The sequence below is a fragment of the Etheostoma spectabile genome, chromosome 19 (assembly GCF_008692095.1).
Source record: "Etheostoma spectabile isolate EspeVRDwgs_2016 chromosome 19, UIUC_Espe_1.0, whole genome shotgun sequence".
NCBI lineage: Eukaryota > Metazoa > Chordata > Actinopteri > Perciformes > Percidae > Etheostoma > Etheostoma spectabile.
Window position 1 is genome coordinate 1,791,953 of NC_045751.1, and position 11,737 is coordinate 1,803,689.

At 43.1% G+C, this 11,737-nt stretch overlaps 1 pseudogene; it reads left to right on the forward strand.

The window, feature by feature from the left end:
* LOC116669440 (uncharacterized) overlaps window positions 1–9,695 on the forward strand; it is a 23,080-nt pseudogene extending 13,385 nt beyond the window's left edge.
* The last annotated feature ends 2,042 nt before the right edge of the window (window positions 9,696–11,737 follow it).

Here is an 11,737-nt window from a genome sequence, read left to right on the forward strand (position 1 = left end):
ATCCCCATCCACACCCAGACTTTCAGCATTTCTGAGCGATCTCATCAATCCTGGGGCTTTGCCACTGTGGAGTTGTTGACTACCTCAGCGACCTCCACCAGGGAAATTGACGACAATCCCCCATCACCTACCACAGAGGGCGTGTCAGCTGATTTAGGAGTTTCCTCAAAGTGCTCCTTCCAACGCTCTATTACCTCTCCAGTTGAGGTCAACACGTCCCATCCTTACTGTATACAGCTTGGAGGATTCCTTCCTCGCTTCCCCCCTTTCGAGGTGGCAACGGTTTTCCAGAAGCACTTGGTGCCGACCGAAAGTCCTTCTCCATTGCTTCTCTGGCTGCTTTGCCTCTGTCAACGGCAGAGCTTCAGCCCTCGGCCCGTCGTACCCTGCCACTGCCTCCGGTACTCTGGATACATACCCGGAAAGACTCCTTTTTTCATCGGACGCTCCCTGACCACCGGTGTCCCCAGGGTGTTTGTGGGTTACCGCCCCTTGAGGCCCTAAACCCTAAAACCACAGCTCGCCACCGCAGCTTTAGCAATGAAACTTTGAACATTGTCCACTCGGTTCATGCCCCCAGCCTCCACAGGATCCCCAAAAGCTCCGCCGGAAGTGCGCGTTGAGGTGAGGGGCCTCCTCAGACGTTCCCAGTTTACCCGCACTACCCATTTGGGGCTTACCATGTCTGTCCAAGGTCTTCTCCCCCACCCCTGACCCACTCACCACCAGATGGTGATCAGTTGACAGCTCTGCCCCTCTCTTCACCCGAGTGTCCAAAACATACGGCCTCAGATCAGATGAAACGATTAAAAATCGATACATTGACCTTGGCTAGGATGCTCTGGTAGCACGTACACTTATGAGCATCCCTATGTTTGAACATGGTGTTTGTGATGGACAACCATGACTAGCACAGATCCAAAACAGACAAGCACTCGTTAGACAGACTGCGTGCATCGCACACGACCCATGGGTCGCAGGCTAACAACACTGTGGACTTTAAGATTCAGCATCAAGAGTCCTGGAGGCCGGCCATGCGAGAGGTATCGAGGTCTACCGAGGCATGAATACGGGCAACTGGTTGGAACAATACCAGAAAGCAAGTCCAATAGTGCCAGTCACCGCTCAGGTGGACCCAGAAGATGAGGAGGGGGCGAAAAGAAGCGAGCAGACAATGGGTCCATGGGTACGCCTGGGACTACAGAGGTCCACACGCAAGGTCTCACGAAACGAGTGATATGAACTGTTAGGTGCATCGCAACACGGACAGCAGAGTGTTGCTCTCGCGGCGGGGGGTGTGAATATCCCAGGGACCAAAACGCCGGTCAGGCGCTGGGAGTACACACAACACCTAGCGGCCCAACCATGGCAACCGGAGTGGACAGAGTCCAACCCTATCCAGGAGTACGGTTCCAGAACCAGACTGTGCGTAGAGGTAAGCCCCACCAATCTAACTGGCAGCTCCACCTCCCCACAGTTCCGGCTCCTTCCCCCACAGAGAGGTGACATTCCACGTCCCCAGAGCCAGCCTCTGCCGCCGGGTCTGGTCCATTGAAGCCCATGACCTTCGCTGCCACCATGTGACAGCGCACCGACCCCTTGGATCCCCACAGGTAGTGGGCCCATGGGCGAGGGAGAAGTGCCACGTTGCTTCTTCGGCTGTGCCACCGGGCTCCGTGGCAAATCCGGCCACCAGGCGCTCGCTCACGAGCCCACCGTCTGGGCCTGGCTCCAGACGGGGGCCGGCGGTGTCCCCTATCCCTTCTTGTTCTTCCATTAGGTTTTTGAACCATTCTTGTCTGGCCCTCCCCTGAGACCTCTTTGCCATGGGACCCTACCAGGAGCACAAAGCTCAGACAACACGCCCTCAGGTTCATTGGGACCACAAACCTCTCCTCCACAATAAGGTGATGGTTCCCGGATATATATATAATATATATTATATATATAATATATATATATATATATATATATATAATATATATTTCATACCTAACATATGAATATATACTGTATATAATTCATTGATTTACAAATAACTAATGTTTAGGTTTGGTTAAGTTGCATTCTATCACCCTTGGTTTGCAGAAGCTGGACATACAAACTAGTTCTCTATAACTTTCACAATTGTATTACATTTATCATTAACATAACATTCATCCTTACTTGTAGCCAACTATTTTATCAATTTCTACAACCTTAAGCTACAGTATCTGTTTTAATTTCTCTGCTGGAGTGCTAATTAGTGATTAAATTCTTTTAGAATTTCTCCACATTCTTAATCAACTGGCAGAAGCACCTGTGGTACATGAACTCCAGATTTGAAATTAGTTAAATGGATCCTCCAGTTCTGTAACAACACTGGCAGGAAGATAGATAGCTAGAGGAGGTCAAAGTGAGCAGTAGTGGCGCACTCTAACATTTAGTCGCCCCCGCTTGTGAACTAAATACCAATGACAACAGCAATCGGGACACCTACCCACTCATTCGGTCACTCAGTCAGCTGGGTCGGATACAGCCCCCTCTGCCACCCTCCCCACAACAAGCCCCAGTACGGGGAACGCAAGCAACCACACGGTTGCACACCTAAGTCTGAACCTCTCGCCCCTCTCACCTTTCTGACTTCCACCTGAGCAGACAGCAGCAACTTGAGACTCCGCCTTGAGGGTCCTCAGGACAGGTAAGCCATCACTCGGCCTCTCACAGGTGTGCTGTCTCGTTCAATGTGTGTACACTTCCACTTGAATCAGGATTCTCACCATACCTGCAGTTTTCTCCTTTGATTTCCGTCAATCACCAGCTCTCCTGTTCTATTTTGTTAAATAATTTTATATACATATTTATTTTTATATATGTTTTGACAAAACACAACTTCTTTGTTCCTCCTTCTTATTGCTTGGCATTTTTATGGAGGTTCGGAGGCTGATTTTATTGAAGCTAAAAGTAAACTTTGCAAACTTGCCTTTTAATCTACTTAGCCAAAAGTGTCATTTGCATGCGAATATACTTTAGCATTGAAGACTCCTTTGTTCCATCAAGAAACTTTGTGAACAGCATTTTGATTGGAATGAAACAGACAGTATGTGTTGTGTTCATGACACCTTGGTCTAAACTTTCCGCTTTGTTATTTCCTTCATGTCTCACATGTTTCCAGTGACAGCACCATGGTCTCTATCTTTGTTTCTTTCAGCCCACTTGGGTAATTCAAACATATTGATTCCAGGCCCCTGACGCAGCTGGTTGCCATGTCTGAAGAGCGTGTGCTGGCGTTTAAAAGCCCAAGGTTATTAAAGGAATGTGCTAACTTTGCCCTTTTCACTGCCTCAACATTCTATTTGCTTCGGTGGGTCTTTGTGCGTGGTGTGGATGACTATGTTGGCTAATCGATGGTCAACATGCAGCCGTGTTGTCTTGCTTTGTCTCCCGTTTACCATGGAACAGGAGGTACTGATGTGTTTTGTTCCCTGTGACTTTTTTGCCTCACCCCCGACTCTCCAGGGTAGCCATGCACAGTTCTCACCATGACGACCAGAGAGGAAAATGCAGGCGGCACAATCTGCAGGGAGGTTCAAGCCCAGAAGTAGCATATCATCTCCTCTTCTTCCTTTTTTCTAGTCCCTCTGACCCCTCAGTTTCTTTTGCTTTCTCTAGTTGATCCTTTCTTTGCTACTGTTTATCTAACCTTCTCTTCTTATCCTCACATCCTGCTCCTTCCACCCTCTACGTTCCCTTTTTTATCACCAATGACTTAGACATGGATTAACACCATAACTGAAAGTACACATTTAATTCTCAGACATATTAACTTTACTGTAAAGACTGCTCACCCTGCCAGACACAGACATGCTCACTTTATAGAGGATACGAGCCCACCATTTGCAATGCTAGTTGCCACCCTTCCTCTATGACCCCTGACTATAAATAAGCAAATGAATACTTTTATGGGCCAAAGTAACTAATCCTTTGTCGTTGTCCTTTGAACACGCTATTTCAGGGCGAGGACAACTGTGTGGATGGGTTCTGAGGGCTACTGACAGCTGTAAGATATTCTGGCAATGATGCTACCGCTTGCATATAGGCCTATGACATCTCCGTGATCAGCAGCGTAGCTAGCATGTGGCGCTAACCACAAAACAAGACTAGACATGAGTGGAGTACAAGGGGACATAATGCTCATTCATCATATCGGCAGGAGTACCACAGTCAGCAATCCATGGGTTTTTTTGCAGCAGTTTTTTTCATTGAGGTTTGATAGGTGGGAGTATAGGAAATGAAAAAGAATTTATATTGTAGACATCAGATCAATTTACAAGTATTGTATGCACAATGCTTTTCTTTTATTGTCCTTTGTGTCCAGATACAGAGAATTGTCTTGGAAGAAAGTCAATGCGCCTAAGGACATCATGCTGGAGGAGCTGTCCTTATCCTCAAACCGGGCTCTCGTCTCTTCAAAATGCGCCAGAGACGCTCAGAAAAATACACTTTTGAGAGCATCCAGAATGAAACACCCGAAGCTCATGTAAGCAAAACTGTGACGCAATAACAACATGTGAATGAAAATACAAAAACACATATGCACAAGAAGAAAAATCATTGAATTATGTCTCAATTGTGCAGGAGTAGTTAAACTTTGGGAAAATCATAGAACCCTTTGTTGCCAAGATTACATGAGAAGATCAATACCAAAACAAGTATGTGCAATTACTATGGCGCTCTGAAGGTGGTTAGCTTAGTTTAGCATAAAGACTGGATGCAGGGAAACGCTTCATGGCTCTGTCAATTCTAGCAACAAGCAATAATTAGGCCAATAATTTGTAATAATTTAATATTTAAAAAATATTTAAATACACTACGTCACAGTAGATTGATTTGGATTATCAAACACTTATTAAAACAACTTTGATAAAGTAGTTATGGTACACGTCACATTGTCAGAGCGTGTTTTCTTGTCTGTCATGTTTTCTCTCCATCACTCAAAAAACATTTGCACAATACTTTTCACCTGACAAAGTATATGTGGAAAAGATGAAGCACTTAACGGGTTATTTGACTTGTGGTCTCCAGACATGGAGTGGCACAGAATAGTAGTTATAAAAGTCTTCCAGCGGTCATAAGGAGCTTTATATGTCCTTTGTGTATGGATGGGCAGTGTGCCAAGTCTTCTGTTCCTTTTTCCCTCTCCATCAGTCCTTATCTTATCCTGACCTGGTCAGAAGTAAACAATGTAAGTATCAAAACTCTCATTAAATTGAATTAAGAGAAAGTAAGTTTCTCGTGTATATCTAATTACTTAGCTAGTTAAATCCTCTTTCATTTGTTTTTGTTGGGTGCTTTGTGTACTTTTCATTGCCCCCTGAAGTCCACAGATAAAATAATTATTATTCTCCAGGGAAGTTTTTTTTTCTCCTCATCTTTGAAGTGGAGAGAACTCGCAGATCTCTGGTTTGTTTATGTGCTCGGGGGCAACGAGGGATTTTATTTCAAGTTGTCAACATTTCCTAAGAAAGTCCCGGAGTAAATCATCATACATATCTTCAGAGGGATGAAGCTGGATGCTTGGGTACATTTGGTCCTAGCCCACACAAAACAGTGTTTCTAATGTTAGGAAAAGTACTCGCAATAAGTTTCTCTGCTTCTTCTGTTGTTGGAAGATCGAGGTTGTAACTGCTTTGAGTCACATGAAAAATAAAAAAGTGTAGCCTGGTAATCCAGACCCATCCAAAAGATTTTGGAGGGTCTGGCATCGAGTAATGAAGTCGCCTATTTTAAGGGGGGCACCAAGCGTGCATTTTAAAATCTCACTGCACGCAATTGGATACACTACACCAATCACAACACCACACGGGTGACGTATCCAGAGTCCCATGTGCTTAGCTACCAGCGGAGCTAACTGGTAGATTATACTGTTTTGTACCTTGTAGCTCGCCTCTGGCCCTGCCCTACATCAGATACACAGATTGATTGGCGCAGCTCGCCACTGGCCCCGCCTATATCAGATACCAGATATGATTGGCGCGCTCGCCACTGGCCCCGCCTATATCAGATACACAGATGTGATTGGTGCAGCTCGCCTCTGGCCTGCCATATCAGATCATTCAGCTCGGCAATAAGGGCATAGTTAATGAGCAGTGTGTACAGTAAATCAGTAAAAATTTAACACACAGATATAGCTATAATATAATTATTGTATATTGATTATTGATATTGATATATGATATATTTTTGAGAAAAAAAGATCACCCCACACGTTTAACTTAATAACAACAACTGTTTTGAAGCTCTACAATAACACAAATAAGTAAAGGCATGTTTGTGTAGATTTCCAACTTGGCAACTCCATCTACTAAGGAAGGGGTCAACAGTCCAGAAAAGCTGGAGATTACTTTGTAGCTACTGTTCCAGGTTAAAAGTGAAATCTGAATTCCAACAGATGCAAATTTGTATTTACACTTTTCTTTCAAGCTTAACTCACCTCTTAATCTTTCTTTCAGAACACAATGGTTTCTCAAATGAGAATGGGAGTGCCACGGACAGCCGCAACGGCGAGAACAATGTGGATGTCGACACAATTGCCTACTGTGCCATCTGACAGAAGCATGGTGCCAAATCCGACAGATTGCCCCGGTATGTAACAATACAACCAAGAGTTTAGACCAAGCCATTGCAGCAGTGATGTACTGTAGCTGAGGTTGGATCGACTAACCAGTTGACCTGGACCAGTGATCTACTTAGTCCTGTTTCTGCGAACAATACACTGCTTTCCATCTATTACATCATCACTGACAAAGCCCGTCCTGAGCTGAGTACTGTTATCTATGATTGTCACTGTCATATGTTGTAAAGGTTTGGCTTCATTAACATGGTTGGTAGAATTGTGCCATACTGACTTCCCTTTGGTTTAGTTTTTTTTTTTTAACAACTGAATGTAGTACAGCTCACGCGGATGTGTAGTGCTCCTGGTGGATGTATGGAGTTTTGTAAGGATTCAGCTGTTTTGTATTGTATGTACTCAGGCAGGCTCTGATTGTAAAGGAAAGCATTTTCTTTTGCCTGGAATCTTCTGGCCTCAGGCAGAATATTGCTTACATGTGTTCATTCTTCCTCCCTGCCTGCTGTCTCTTTTCTCTGTCTTTCTATCGTCATCCCACTCCCTTTTCATACTGATCTCTTCTCTCCACATCCCGTATTTCCTCGCTGCCCCCACCCCCTTCTCGTTACAATCAGCTTTGACCATCTTTTTTAAGAACAAAATGTTGATTTTTACCCACGGAAGTGTTTCTGTTTGACCTCTTGTGCCACTGATACCATCAAGTTTGCACTCACATCCTCCCTCGTGTCTAAATTCCTCCAGTGACACAAAACCAATACTGATTTAGGGATGAGTACCTCAGCACAGGGGTGGGGTTTTATTTCTGGAGCTCGGACCAGACACCAACCTTCAGAGTTCTCAATGAAGTCACTCCAGCTGTAGCAGAAATCAGGCCAAGTGCAATAGTATCAAATGGTTAAGACTCTTGAAATAGCACACCTCACTCGCCAATGTTCCATGCCCTGTAATGCAAAATGTCTTTACCAGGCTATAGTCATACACGGTGACTTTAGATTATAAAGAGCTTAAATAAGACAAGAATTGAAATTATATTGAAGATTTTGAAGTATTAGCTAGAAATTGGTAACAACAATAAATGATAATTTACCGTAGGAAAGATAGCTTTATTAAACCTTCTAAAAATCTACTCTTATGTCCACTTGAATTGTTGTGGCCAAAGCATATATAAAATCAATGTGTTTTTGATTATAGACCATTTTTCAAAATGATGCCAATTGAATGTTTTGGAAAGTCTTCTTTCTGACCTTTCAATGCTTTTGCATCTCCACACGAGTGCATAGAGTTGGGTGTGGACAGTCCTTTCCCACAAAAAATATCAACTCAGCACAATGCTCAACCCGAGAAAACTTCCCATGGCCTCGAGAAATCTTTATACACATGTTTTGTTAATAGATTCTCCCCGAAATCTGTAAACCTCTCCTCAGGTCTGTTTGGTCTCATCCTGCTTCCTCCTCAGGGCAAAAATAAACTCAGGAAGGGGGATTGTTCAATGTGAGCGGTTAGGACGTGACATGACGCCCTGTGTTATGTAATGCCTGAGTCTTGCAAGCCCCCTGAGTGAAGGGCTGGGTTTGAAGGATAGTGCTTTGGATAGGCCTCTCCCATCAACACACATAGACTAGGCGGGGAGGCATACATGCTACTAAACACACAACAACACACACACACACCTACAATACACAGACACACACACACAACACAACAACACACACACCACACTCAGAAGCTGCCCCTTGATTTGTTTTGCTGAACTTTAACAAGGATTAATGGCTGAAAGAAGACCCAACTTTGCAGGTATTGCAATGTTGGGCACCAAGCAGAAATTAGGAGTTACATATTTATAACAAATATGTGTATAATATATACATATATATATCTATATATATATTCTATAATATATATATATATATATATACCATGTTCGCACTTTAGTACGATAGTGAATATGTCTCATACTATAATGTGTATATTTATTCCCTTCATTACTACCATGTGCGTCGAAATGCCCAACACCTGACTGCAGAATTGAGTTAAATTTAAAATACAATAGATAATAGATGTAAAACGAATGGAGAAAACCTATGGAAAGCCCTATGTTTATCATCACTGTCTTGTTGTACAACCACCCAGGGTACGGAGTCCTTTGAAAGACATCCCTCCAGAGATTCAACCGTAACGCTGACCAAAGTCCTACCACTCACCCTGGGAGCAGCCATCGCCACTGACCCAGCCTTGGCTGACACGCTCTTCCCCATGTGCCCGTGCCAGAGCCCCAACCTGACCCACCAGGGTACAAAAGTTTCAACAGGTAACAACCTTACAGGTTTAATAAATGCCTAAACATGCCCACTATAAAGAAGTATAAACATGCAAACTGGACTATGAACATTTGTTATGTAAAGTAAGCTTGTTATCTTTCGGTAAACAGCAGTCACTGTGGCCATTGTGGAGGATGGTAAATGTTAGACAATGATATACAGTAGCACAAGTAGGAAGACTCTAAAGCCTTAAAACTGACTCAGTAATGTTGATTTATACTGCAACCATATGTAACTGGTCATACCACACCTTGTAAGGCTGTAGCAGCAAAACCTCTGCGTGTATCGATTGAGCAAGGGTGTGTTTTATATCTATAAATTCAACTGAGATATTTTGTTATCAAAACTAACATAGGCTAGCTTTAATTCATCATGGACACAAATGCTGACTGAGTAGTCCTGTCCATTACCTCACAATGTACAAAAGTCTGCTTCTCACTCTAATCCGCTATCTTGGTCAAGTCTTCCTTGGCTTTAATTAGTTGCATCACTTCAAATGTCACTGCTGTCTCTCTCATTAACACATGACGAATACTGTTAAAACACTGTCACCCTGTCCACCAGGGTGGCAACCCATTGGTGGCTTTGGTAAGGCACCCAGACCTGCTCCCATCAAGTCCCTCCAGGTGGAACCCTCCCTGACTACACAGAGCTCCAGGGGGATGCGGCAGGCAACCGACCCTCCTTCAACAGACTGCTCTGGGGTGGGTAACGGTGGGCGATCCAGTCCCTTTCCTGCTGTTTCCCTTGAGCCTTGCTCTCCCTGAGTCAGAGGACCTTTGATCCCATAATGAGGTCCACACGAGATGCTGTCTACTCTGTTGCTGCACCGAGGTGTGGGTGGCGGGGTAACCGTTAGGTCAGAACAGAGTCAGGGGTGAAAGAAATGTTAAGTTCCATGTATGTAGCATCCCTTTTTTTTCCAGGGATGTTCACTATAACGCTGCTCTCACAAATGATGAATCATCCGTATGGTAGGCAGACACACTTTGGAAGAAATGGAATGTATTGTAAATTAATGTGCATAAGAGTATTTTATCTTGAAGACACGTTTTTGCTCAATAACATGGTGTAGAATGCAACAAGTACATAATTTTTTTCTTTTCTATTTGTAATTATGTTCATGCTTGAATTTGGATTTCTGCACTAAAAGGGCTGAGATGCTTCTTTCGTTTGGACATGGATCCAATCTGTAACAAATTCTACAACATGTCCCAGTAATGATTTCCACAGTGAGTGGGTTATGCGCTACACTGAAGGATCACTGGAAAAAAGGAGGTGCTGTGCCTGTGTGTTACACTCATATCAGCAAACCCATCACTTATCGCATCGTACGAGAGAGAAAAGATACTTGTGAACCACTGTTACAAGCCTCAAGGTACACTGCCTGACAAATCAATCTTCTTCACTGACATGAGGATCATGATGATGTGTCTTCACATTTGGGTTTGCCAAGTCGAAGGAATGGGATTAATTGGAGGGCTGCTTGATAAGCTGTGTCCACTCCATATCTTTCCCATTGCTGTTTATTATTACAGAAATTACAACATTGACATTCCTCAATTCTTGTTCTGTTTTGTTGGCATATGAGGTCAAAGGTTTTTACAATGGGATTTTTTCTTTTTATGACTCCTAAATCGGAAAACAAAAACTCTCACAGCCATAAAAAAATCAATTTTTGCCATGGTTTTAGGAATAAATCTGGTTTAAATCAGGCTATGAAGAGACTGCAAACAACCCGTCTGTAAAACCTTCAGAATGTAATGAATGAAATGGAAAGTTTGGGTGTGTAATTGCTCTGCTGAAGGGCCAATATTTCTGCTTCAGGGTATGAGATCTAAAATCTAATTTTAGAAACAGCCTTAAGAAAAATGCATAGTAAAATCCATACATTTTGCAAGACACTACAGGTGAATAGGGTAACATATTTAACTAATAGTATATTACCATGAAACTTCCCCACTTGATTACTTACAATGACAATTATTTATTGTATTACAAATTTCTGAAAGATTATGTTAAATAGGAGGCATTATCTAATGTTGAATGTTATATGTTATATATCTAACTGAATTATAGTGAAAATCTACAGCCACAATTGACAAAGTGTAGTAAAATAAACATATGCTATCTATTTGGATCATGAAAGAAAAATAGTCCAAAATCTTAAAAAGTGACCAGTGCATGTTTCTGCCTGTAGTGTCTCGCCTTTATATTATGGCTTACTTCTTCCTTAACAACATAACGCAACTTATAATACTAATATTTCTCTTTACTGTCTCAAACACTTGCATATTTTTGTATGCTTCTTACCCAACCATGATAGTAGAATACCGAAGAAACAGAGTCAGAAGGTCAAATATTCACAGCCTTTTTTCACCTCTTTAGTTTCCGTTTACATATATATATTCTTCCGTATAATCACTGATCATTGTGTCCAAGGTTAAAGCCGGGAGCCATTGTAACATCCAGCCCGGGACTGCAGATAAAAACTCGCTTTTTGATGATTTACAGAAATCTTTATTCTATGTCTGACTGCCGTGTTTGACTACCTCAGCGACCTCCACCAGGGAAATTGACGACAATCCCCCATCACCCTACCACAGAGGGCGTGTCAGCTGGATTTAGGAGTTCCTCAAAGTGCTCCTTCCAACGCTCTATTACCTCTCCAGTTGAGGTCAACAACGTCCCATCCTTACTGTATACAGCTTGGAGGATTCCTCGCTTCCCCCTTTCGAGGTGGCGAACGGTTTTCCAGAAGCACTTTGGTGCCGACCGAAAGTCCTTCTCCATGTCTTCTCTGGCTGCT